The 12,687-nt window shown below is 34.4% G+C and overlaps 1 long non-coding RNA gene across 1 annotated transcript in view; it reads left to right on the top strand.

Annotated features, from left to right (window-relative positions):
• Positions 1-12,687, top strand: part of LOC150105142 (uncharacterized) — a 69,538-nt gene that overhangs the window by 23,388 nt on the left and 33,463 nt on the right. The window contains exon 2 of the long non-coding RNA XR_016548600.1: positions 11,951-12,055. This is a non-coding gene — a long non-coding RNA (uncharacterized LOC150105142). The remainder of the gene's footprint in view (positions 1-11,950; positions 12,056-12,687) is intronic.

The raw sequence follows: 12,687 nt of genomic DNA, 5'->3' as shown, positions 1-12,687 counted from the left end.
TACCCTTATATTCCAGTTTGTGGGTTTAATTGGCGTGATAATGAGATACTTAGATAGATAGATCTAATGATTCTCGCTTTAATTCAGAAGCAATCACTGAATCCACTCTTCGAGACATGGAAAGTTTATGTCAGAAAGTTAGGAGCATCATAGTAAGCAATAGCGGTGTCTGGGTGCATCCCACTCAGCAACACACAACATACGATCCTACTTTAACAAAGACACACCACACTTATAAATGATAGAGCGACCCTATACGGATGGCACAAACCTTAATAAAATCCTACGTGTTTGCGAGATGTAGTTTATGTTTTCTCCATTAAGTATGGCGACAGGCGGGAAATTATCAATAGTTTTATTTGACCACTCTGCCCAGAGGTGTCGTGAGGAGGAGTAAAGACATAAATTCCTCTGTCTCCTCCTTCCTCATTGACACTGCCATCTGTTGAGACTCGAGGTGACACACCCTTGCTGATGTGCCAGTAATCTGCATGACTTTGTGCGCGTTGTCAGCTAAATAGTCAACACCTATGTTACACCTGTCCTTCTAAGAAGCCTTCACAGGTCAAAGACACTTAAAAACTGAGAATTTTCGCAGAAATATGCACTCATAGAATTGTATTTTCTTATTGTTGTAGTGCAATGTCAGTTCAAGTCATTGATGAGTTAAAAACACAAAAAATAATATGCATATCTGTATTTGCACATGCAAAATTAGGCCAATATTTCAAAACTATGTAAGAAATTTTGCGATAATATCCACCCAGTTCATTTTTTTAATGTATTGGTATTTTTCTTCTAGGTCATCATACAAAGTTTCTAACATGTTTAATGTTAGAATGTTACGCCATGTTTAAGTAATGCACGAGTCTTTTATTTATTATTATTGTTTTTTTTGAGATTTTGATTGAAGCACTGATGCTATGAGATAAGCATCAGTGCTTCAATCAGAATATAGTGAATAAGCTAACTACGTCAAAGCGAGCCATCAAGTCTCGAGATGGGTGAATGTTAACAATAAAAACGACCCAGAGTTCACGAGAGAATGATGACTGACCTGCTTGCAAAACTATAATATATATATTGCAAAATATGCAGCACATATTTGATTCGTTTTTTTTTTTAATAGTCTCAATAAAATTTTAAAGGATGCAATATATTTTAAGATCGTCTGTATTGATATCATAATAACACTGTTTTAAATACGTATTTATTTTAAATACGTTATCCAGGTTACTCTTCATAAAAATTAATAAACTGATTATTATTTTCAAAATGCATAATAGTTAACGTGTTAATATTAGTTTTATAGATATACAATATTTCAAAATTCAAATCACAAATCATGATAAAACTTGAAGGGTAATTTTACGAATAACTGTTCACTTTACCTTTGTTATTAACAACCATAGCAACATTAGTGGGAGTAGCGCCCTCTCAGTGTTCTATCACCATCGTCACTAAATTTAATTATTTTAATCTTAGCATCTACTGTTTACCTTTGTTATTAACAACCATAACAACAGTAGTTCCAAGTAGCGCCCTCTCACTGTTTTATCACATCATCACTAAATTTAATTAATTATTTAATTTTAGCAGCTATTGTAATGGGTTTACCCATTTTATAAAACCTTTGGAAGTAACAGCGCCCTTACTTTGAATTTTATTTGCCTTTTTTAATAACAATAAAATAAAAGTTATAAACAGTTTATAATTCGCAGCAAAACACCAAACACATAATTAAAAAGCGTCGTATGAGTGGATTGTCATGAAACCAAGCGTCGTAAGGCGAGCTATTACTATATATGATTCATCTGTTGTTCGTGAACTGCGAATAAGGGTAGGTTTCCCTCACGAATACAAAACTGACCGTGAACGCAATTGGTAATAGTTATATTTATATTCAGCCATTTTCATGCTAGATTAATAATAATAATAATAATAATAATAATAATTGCGAACTTCTAAGCTAGCTGCAGTGGTGTGTACCGAAAGAGTTTTACTGCTAAACTTAGGGACTATTATTGGTACTAAATATTCTTTATGGGATATATAATAATGAACGTTTGAGTTAAATCATAAAAACTGATGAATAAAAACACGTGACCTCCACCGATTGGATTCGAGAACCTTTAAGTACAGACTTGAACTTCAATCAAGTATTTAATATATATTTAAGGACTGACAGTAAAACCTCGCCTTATATCTCGGAGTTGGGTTGGTAATCCCGACTATCACACACACACACACACACACACACACACACACACACACACACACACACACACACACACACACACACACACACACACACACACACAGAAAATAAAAATAGAACGAAGACCTAAGGCAGGCCAGCAACAGATTGTTGTCTTATCTCACAAATCCGCATCAGACGTTATGACAGAATCAATGCGGTTGGACAGGCTCAGTTAACTTGGCCCGATCGCTATCTCTTCGCAAAATCAGGCCGGCAACACTTATCCATTCGGACATTCTTATCTGGCTGTTCGCAGATTCTAATCGCGGGTCGATAAAAAAACGTCAAGGAGAATGGATTCACCCGGAAAAGGCGACCTGAAATCCCACAGATGACCCACCGTCAACACAGATTCTTTTCACCTCACTGCCCGACACAACGGACTCTTGCCATGCGGCTTCTAATCAGCGGGGGTCACGGAACAACTTTAAAGAGGTTTTTTTTTTCCTTTTTTTCTTTCCAGTTGTGGTTTTCAGATACGTAAGTTATAAGGTCACAGTTATTTAATTCAAATAACTACCTCAGTGAGACCATCCAGTTTGCTGTTGTTGTCTTTCCTAATATCTACTTTGATATTCTTCCGTGATGTCTATTCTGAGTTCAGAATTACTGGCATGATAATCTCCTGTAACATCCTTTTTATTCTTTATTCTTCCAAAAAAAAAAAAAAAAAAATTTCAAATGTCATGAGTTTATATTTTAGACAAAACGAATAACAGCTGTAAGAAAATCGCCACGCGACCTCTGGTGACTGAACTGTGCATCTAATAACTGTATTTTTTTTTTTTTATGAATTCAGTAGTGCAGTAATAGTTCCGTAATGTAGCGCCATCTGTTAACCAAGAGGGAAAGTACACAAGGCATCGCATCATTTTAAAATCCTGTTTTTGTTATTAATGTTAAGTGATCCAGATGAATGACATTAGCCTAAATACAACTTTATCCCATTCTCGCCCAGCAACAAGCTTTTGAATGCCTTTTGTCCTCATCCCAGTTCAAGGTTTTTGAATAAGCTCTTGAGGCCTTGAGAATTTTTGTAAGACTCTCCTAAGTTTTCGGTCTCTCCGCATTGTATCGTTTTATAACGTGGTAGTTAACGCCTCTGAGAACTGAAAATAATAATACATGAACCAAAAAAATAAATAAATAAATAAAGCAGAACATTAGTTAATTTGGTAGAAAATTATTTGTATGTAAAACTACATCACCTAGGTCAAAGGTTCCTAACTTATTTTGATCGTGGAACCCTTTTTTCAGCTTGATAAAAAATTTTGGAATCCTGAAACTTTTTTTACTGATTACAAATAAAACAACGAATTAAAAAATAAAAAATAATTTATTGAAAAAAAAAGATTAATAATGGAAAATCAAAATTATTAATCCAATAATTAAAAACAATATTTCAAAATTTAGTTTAATTGTGGACAACTGAATTCTAATCGCAGGAGTGGCATCCAACTTACTTCTGTATTTTGTTTTTGTCGCCGTGTAGAGCGAAAATTCGCTTTCACATAATTAAACATTGATTGTTTGATGTCAAGTCGATGAGATTTCCATATTCTGAAGCGGATACTTCCTCTGGTTTTTTGAAAACATTTTTTAAAGATGAAGGGATATTTCGAGCAACCAGTGCATGTCTGTGAAGAACACAGTGACTATTCATACACGTTTTAGCAACATTTTTAATTCCTGTTACTCCTCCTTTCACAGGTCCTATCATTGACTTCGTACCATCGCTACATACATCGACACATTTCTTCCAACTTATTCCACGAGTCTTCATAAAATCGTCGATATTTCAATATGATTTCTCCTATTGTATTCGTTTGTCAATTTTTACAGAGTAACTTGTCTTCTTCAACATAATTATTGTAGTTTAAACAACTAAAATTGGTAGGCTTGCAACGTCCGTTGTCTCATCTAATTATAAAGAGCACTCATCACATGACTAAGTCTTAAAATACAGCCATCCCTCGATTAGTGCGCCTAATGCGGTCTTTAAAACCAGCGCATTAATCGAAAACGCACTAATCGAATATATATATTACATAATAATCTATTGAAAACAGTATAATTCGTTCCTCAAATTAAGGTTCTTTCTTGAACCTTAATTTTTTTTATAAAAGAATTAGGGTATGTCTCAGGGCCTAGTTAAAGGAAAACCATGAAGCTGAAAGACAATAAAATATATTCAGAATATAAATTTATTATTCTACTTCTTGACAAAGAATTGAGCTAACGTAGTTTGGCGAGCATTCTGTTCTTTTCTCTCTCTCTTTTTTTTCCCCCATACAACTGACAATATGGCCCTATTGCCTCTTTTACTACTTCTGCCAATTTTACTGCTTCTCTCTTCATCATCGAATCTTTTTCACACATCCACTTTTTTGCTCACTAATTCTTTTACTCGTGATTAAAGCTTGGGAAAATATTTAAAAAAAAAAAAAAAAAGTAAGTAAAACACACTCCTATAACATTGCAAAGGACGCACGAGACACGACCATCAAAGCGCTATGTAATTATTGTACGCCCACACTTTTGTACTGCTTCGCTTGTCTTGGTGCCAAGAATAGTCGATTCATGCTGAAGGGGAGAAAGAAATGAAGGATGTACGAATCGGTCGCCAACACGCGAAAGCACGTGCTTTATAGATAAATTTTCCCAACCGTTATACAAGCAAAATAGTTACCACTTTAAAAACTACAATGATCTTAACACTTTCATTGCCAAGCTGAAAATTGGAATTTCGTGTGGTGGGCAAATTTTTTTTATTTTTTTATTTAGTTAGCGACGCCAACGCGATAACACGTGATCGGCCGTTTGGTGAGAACTCGCATCGCGCGATATCGCGTGATTGGCAATGAACATGTTAAAAGAGAAGTTAATTTTCCGACGTGTAATAATAAACAACTCATCCCAGAAGAACGGATTGATTACCCTATTATAGGAATGGATTCTCCTTTTTGTGACATGCGCAGAAGTGTCGAAGGGTCTCGAATCTATGGGCGTACATAGCAGACGACATAAATATTGGCGGTAAATTTTGGAACATAGTGTACATGGAAGTAGTGTAGTATACCATTAAAAATAACTTTGTAAAATGTTTTAAATAGGTAACTAAATTATTTCATTCTGATGAGTGATTTTTTAAAATAGTTAGCTAAAAATGTATAGATAGAAAATTTTTAAAATCTGTAATATTTATTTTTAAGATGTATATAAGCGCACTAATCGAATTTTAGAGGCGCACTAATCGAATTTGGGTATCGAAAAAAAATGACGCACTAATCGAAAATTAATGTAGGTTTCTCCTATATATCCCCGCTATATCATGAATTCTGCGTATTGTTTGAGAAGGAAATTTTATCAATTTGTTAACAGGATTTCTCATTGAGCATACAGTGAACAACATCTTTGATGCATGACTGTATGAGTTTCAGAAATTGTATCCGCTTCATGGGCGAGCGCTATACGGTGGCTTACTTTGTAGGAAGCCATCTATTATTCATGCAAATAAAATGTCTGAATTTTGGATAAGAGAGTGACCTCTTCCAAAATTTCAGGATAAGACAAACACGAATTCTTACGCCATCAATTTCTTGATACAAGTAGCAAATACGCTTTCATCATAGCATTCCTTTATAACTAACCGCTTTCAGTATTAACGTTTCCATCTCGTTTTGCATAACTAGATAAAAATAAGCACCATCGTAGCGTATTCGGTAGCGACGTTCAAATCTCGTCTAAGGTACCAATAGCTAGAGCTTTACAACTGGAGATGAGATTTTCTTCTTCCTACACAAAATAGGTAGAAAAATACGCAATAAGATTAATCTGTAGCGCATTAGTACCCCAAAGAGGATAACAAGCAGTTAGGTCTAATAATACATCAAAGGATGTATTAGGCCTAACTGCTGAGCACTGAATCAGTTGACCATAACACTCCATGAGGTGTCTAATTCGAATTGAAAACAGTGAAGGCCTTCTTCACTTACGCCAGCTCTTATTAACATTCATGTTTGGTCTGTTTTTTTTTTTTTTTCTTTTTTCATGAGAAAATCTTTTCATTAAAACAGCGGTGGAAGGTCCCCATTATAGAAAAATCCTATTTGGTCATTAGCTGTCACGCAAAGATTATTCTAAAAAAAAAAAAAAAAAAAAAAAACGTTATCCACAAGTAGGCTTTCACCTTCCTTTATTTCCCATGTGTGTTGTTTTGTATTTCGGCATATTTTAGGGTCCGAATTAATCCCTTTTGCTTCAGAATGGTTGACCTGCTTTACGGGATTCTTTTGATGTGTAGATTGAGTTGACTTCAACGCCGTTTGTGACATCCATTGATATTCACCGTTGCAGCCTGCGCAGTTCTCACAGTCATGATTCATTCAGCTCGTTTCAGAAGTTCCCCCATCCTTCCTCACTCACAGTCGCAATGGGGCACTGACAGGAAGTGAGGGACACCCATCGTTCTCCCTTCCTATGGACCCGATTAGGATTTTCTCCCCGTTTCTCTTTATTTTTTTATTTTATTTTTTTTTATCACAAAGAGGGTTTACTTGACTGTCGTTTTGTGGGTCATTTGGGCGATTTATGCGGGTTTTTATTTTCATATCTAATTGTTTGGTAGTCTCCCTACGAACACCAACATTATTCGCTTTTTTTTATTTTTTTTTTATTTTTTTTTTATTTTTTTTTTTTACAAATTGCAATAAATCGTTATAAACAAATCTTGCAATGTGGTTATGCAATTCATTAAGGGGCGTTTATTTCTTCTTGATCTTTTCTTCTTCTAGTACTGTTTTTCTATCGCCTTTATTACTCCTTTCACTCTTAGATTCAACTTTTTTTCTTTCTCCACACTTTTAAGTTTTTCTTCTAACACTGTTCTTTACTTTCTTCCTATTTCTGCTTCACTTATTCGTGCCGTATCTCTTCTATTCTGATGTTGGGGTTTATATTTCTTTTTGAATTTCAACTTGATGTTTGTAATCACTAAACTATGGTCCGAGTCTTGAAAAGTTCGACATTGCTGTACTGATGTTATCCATCTTCTTTTAATCATAATCATATCAATCATGTTTTTGGTTTTTCCATCATTTGATCGCCACGTCCATTTTCTACACTCCTTTTGCTGGAATCTTGTGTTACAGATCATCATCTCGTGGTCCACAGCAAATTCTAACATTTTTCACCTCGTTCATTTCTTTCTCCGAAACCATATTTTCCCATGACTCTTTCCCAACCATCATTATCTATTCCGACTTTGGCATTCCAATCTCTTTCAATAATTACATCTTGCTTTGGTACTGTTTCTATTGTCTCTGTCAGATCTTTGTAGAATAAGTCAATATCCTCATCTGTGCTGCCAGATGTGGGTGCATATATCTGGACTATTGATATAGTAAATGGTTTTGCTTGAAATCTTGCTGTTATGATTCGTTCATTGACTAGTTTGTAGACTGAGAGTGATTTTCTAGTTTTTTTTTTATTAAGAAGGAAACTAACTCCTTCTTCATGCTTGGTTCATGCCATGACCATATCATTTCGCATTGATTTATCTTTCCTGTTGATGTCCATCGCAATTCCGCCTGTCCTAGTATATCGCACTGATAGTTTTAGTTTCTGTTTCCTTTCGGTATCCCACTTTTCGATCCAACCCCCGAATGCTCGATTGATATCGCGGACCTTGTGGATCCGGGCGACGTCCGAGCTGGCATGTCGAGGCTGTTGATCGTATAGTCATCACATAACAATCGTGTTTTTTCTTTACAGTCAGAGCATCGACACTCATCTGACCGACCCTCCTCTTTAATCCAGATCTGGGACTGGCATGAGACCCCCCCCCCCTAAGGATTGCATGGCGGATTTTTGCTTTGCTTCCTGGAAATCAGATTACAGCAGATTATTCAGTGTCTTAAAGGGCTTACGTTCATCATCAGATCCCGAAACATTAATGACTACGAGAAAGCAACTATCAATGCTTTTTCTAACATATTTACCAGGGGAATGCTGGTCTTGAAGTTCACGCTTGCTCTTGTTATCATTCAGGGAGTGAAAGGTGTGATTGAAGTCTGATTAGCGGAATAATGAATTACTGACCATTTAAAACTATGAACAGGTAATCCTCGTATAACGTCGATGTTAGTTTCCGCAGAAATGCCGCGTTATATAAATCGCGTTATGCGAGTCTCAGATCACATAGAAGAAAAAGTAGGATTAATTGTTTTTTTTTTAATTATATAAACAACAATGACATATCCAACAAAAAATATATTTTTATTTAATTCAGGTAATTCATGTAAGTTAAGAAAATATATAAACTATGAAACAAATACATAGAATAAAAGTATAAAAATTACAAATTGTACTTAAACTTCATTGCACATAATGCATAAATGTTTTAGGCAAAATAAAATAGTGCCTATTTTAATCTTCCATAGCACGAGGATTTGAGGATTGGTTAATAAACACTGGTTTTGTCATGTAATCACCTGATGCATTGCTACAAAACAGTCGGGTAATGGAAACTTTGAATCCAGGAGCTGATCTTTCATTTTTCGAAATTTACAGGCATTTACAGGTGCGTTTTTGCACTTTTTCCAATATAACCCGGATTCATCCGCATTGAACATCTGGTCTGCACTATAAATGTTTATGAACTTTGCGAGTTTTTTGTTTAATAAGATTTCCATCCATAGGAATTTTCTTTTGAGGTGCAATCTTCTATCGAAATCATTAGAGATTTCTCCATTTTCCCATTAGAATATCGCATACGAGCAACGCGCTTTGCACTTATCGTTGACCCAGCAATAAACACTTTCTCAGATTTTATGTTCATTTTGTTTGATTGTTCGAATTGTTGATTCATTTAAATTCAAAGTCCCTGCAAAAACTTCTGGTTTTCTCCATTTTTCAACCGATCCAAGATTTTGAATATTTTTCTTCGAAAGAAATTAATTTTGTTTTCAATGTTGGTTTTTCCGTTTCATTGCAGTTTGTGGCCATTACTATAAAAATAATTTTTTATACAAAAAAGCAATCATTACGTATTGTATGTAACTCACAGAAAATAAAGTGCTCAGCTTGAGATGAACACACACACTTATGATTTTTAATGCACTTTCCTGGCAGAAACGAGGACAATTTTCAACAATAAACGTTTTATACGGTAAACAACTGAGGTACATGCGTGGTAAAGGGTATTTCCCCTACTACATGCGGAATACAGGCAGACACAAAATTAACGAAGATAAAATTTGATTTTTAAGTCGCGCGGTGAAAAACATATGAAAAGATAAAGAGTTACTACAATTTGTAGGCCGTGTTTTTATCGGAACCGTGTTGTATAAGTTCGACAAGGGTTACTACAATTTTAGACCGCGTATATCGAAACCGCGTTGTATAAGTCCCGTGTTATACGAAGGTGACCTGTATTTAGAAATTTATGTACATTTAATCATACAAATACAACATTTATTTTACAAATGATATTCTATCTTTTTCAATTTAGCTACTTGAATACAAATTCTACCCTATGGTTCTTCGATACGTAAGCTTAAAGCGTCTTCTGTCTACAAAAATAAAAGCCTAAATGGAATTCTTATAAATACGTGCATTTATTAACAAATAAATATTACTTCTTTCTCAATTAATGAGCTTGCGCACAAGCTTAGCAAGTATGGAGAATTCGCCACTGATATTTACATCAACAACTATAACAGGTTGTTTATTTGATATGGCACAAAATCTTTATCGCAAAATTGTGGCCATTGGTTTGAAGTTACGCTATCAAACAGATGCTGAATTCAACACGAAAATTAAATGCTTCACAGTATTAGCATTTTTTCCAATGAGCGATGTTACTGATGGGTTTGTTGAATTGACGATCCACAGCAAAAAGTTATTTACGCAGCATCTCTTTTAATTTGCACAATCATCATCATCATCATCATCATACGTATCAAGGATTTAGGCCTAGCATGGCCTGTTCCGGCCTTACAAGTCATCGTTGAATCGTTTAAGAGGACGTCCTGGTTTTCTTTTTCCTAATGGCTTGTACTTTAAGGCTTGTTTTGGTAATCTTTCTGTTTTCATTCTTTGAACGTGTTCCATCCATCTATGTTTATATTTTTTAATTTTTTCAATTACTGGTTCTTGGTTTAATTCTTTCATAATTTCTTCGTTTCTTTTGTGATCAAATAGGGTATACTTTGCAGTTTTTCTCATAAACTTCATTTCTGCTGTTGTTAATCTTTGTTTGTCTTTTTGTTTTATTGTCCAGATTTCATACATTAAGACCGGTAGGGCTAATGTATTGCATACTTTTAGTCCGGTTTGTTTTTGAACTAGGTTTGGTTTAAATATAGAATTAATTACACCTGTTATTTTTAAATATTTTGCAATTTTTACGTTTATATCTTTTTTCATTTTCATATGTGATCATGCAACCTAGGTAGTTAAATGAATTCACCTGTTCTAAGATCTTGTTATCTAATACTATTTTAGTTCTTGCTGGATCTTGTCCTTTAAGGGCCATAGGTTTTGATTTTTCTGTTGATATTATCATACCATAATCTTTGGATATCTCATTTAGATTTAAAATAGCTTTGTGTAAGTTATCTTCAGAATTTGTAATTATTATTTGGTCGTCTGAAAAGAGGAGAGTGTTTAAGTTAACTGTAGGTGAAAGTTTAATTCCTTGATGTAAATTTTTACTCCATTTTATTATTATTTCATTTAAGTAGATATTAAAAAGAGTTGCTGAGAGGGGACATCCCTGTCGGACCCCTTGGTTTATCTCTCTCGTATATGATAGCTCGTGATTTAATCTTATTTGCATTTGATTATTTTCATATATACTTGTGATAGCTTTTAGGATATTATTTAGTATTTGTCTTTCTTTTAATATGTTAAATAATATGTTTCTTTTAACTTTGTCAAATGCTTTTTCAAAGTCAATAAATGCAATGTGTGTTTCTTAATTATATTCTCTTCTTTTCTCTATTATTAATTTTAGGCAAAAAGCCAGGTCTATACATGATCGTCCTTTTCTAAATCCATTCTGTACCTCTAGAATAAAGTTTTCGGAATATTTCATTAGTTTGTTATTTAAAATTCTGCTATATATTTTGTAACAGGAATTTAGTATACTGATACCTCTATAGTTTTTAGGGTCATCTCTTTGCCCAATAATTTGCATAATTAATAATAACATAATAATTTGCACAGTGTTTAAATTATTTCATTATGCTTGCATCATTGACATTCACCTTAATAAAGATTTGCCTTTTTAATGAATTTATAATACCCTTTATCATCCATTGATTATTTACAAAAATTAATGCAAAATGTCTTACGACGAATTTTCCTAGAACCGGCTGGGTTTGTTCTGGAGATTGGATTCGAACCTAATTTTCGACTGAAGGACAAATGTCGTGGATCTCTTGCGGTGAACCACGACATTTATCAATTTAGTAACAGCTTTTGTTCTTTTAATTGTCGAGGATTTAAATGCCCTTCTGAAATTGGAGCCTTACCGTTATAACAACAACAACAACAACAACCCTTTTAAATTGCCGCTAACTCCCTACTTGGGTCACTTCTTTTTAACACATGGTAGGGATGTTTAATGAAATGTAATAAAGGCATTATAACACGTTTGTGACTTCTCTCCCTATTTCTTATTTTCAGGCATGGTTTATCTTGAAACTCCAGATGAATGTGTGATTTCAAGTCCAGCGAAAACCAAGGAAGTGCTCCTGTAGGACCCCTTCTCTTATCGTAAAAGGAATACCAGTAAGCAAGGCTATTAACACTGTTCTTGTGTGATCTTTCTTTAAATATGTAACATTAAGGTAATATTCTCTGTAAAGTGTCAGCATATAGATTTCCTACCTCTTTTTCTACTTCAGAATTTTAATAAAAATCACATGCACTGGAACGAATTCTTTTTTAGGGACATTGTTTTTTAATAAATAGATCTTTAGAAAGGATGGGGTTACTTTCCATTGGATAACATTAACTTTCGATTATGTATACTTCTTCAGGTAGCCAAGATGGATTGTGGAATTGCAATGTCCATGGCTAAACCATGAAAGTCTAAAATACTGATTCAACTGATGTTCAATCCCAATGTCGAGTATGCCGAACTTAAATGAAGTTTGGTTGATCTGTGGTAATCCTCTGCATACACTTACACGTTCGTGAACTTAGTGGTGCTGGATTCATTCAGCACCACTAACTTATATTCACTCCTAGATAGTTTCCTCCAGTTCTAGCCAACAGGTGAAAACCATTAGACTAGAACTGGAGGAAACTATCTAGGAGTGAATTAAGATAGGTAGAGGTCGAGTTATAACGTCAACACCTCCTAAAGGAGACACCAAGCTTCTTGGGTTCTCTATATTAGATGATTGTGTTGGGTTGTT

Source organism: Typopeltis vanoorti, chromosome 7 (assembly GCF_054136105.1).
Source record: "Typopeltis vanoorti isolate ZY-2024b chromosome 7, IOZ_Tvanoo_1.0, whole genome shotgun sequence".
Classification (NCBI taxonomy): domain Eukaryota; kingdom Metazoa; phylum Arthropoda; class Arachnida; order Uropygi; family Thelyphonidae; genus Typopeltis; species Typopeltis vanoorti.
The sequence above is the reverse complement of the archived record's forward strand: the minus strand, read 5'-3'. Positions and strand labels throughout refer to the sequence as shown.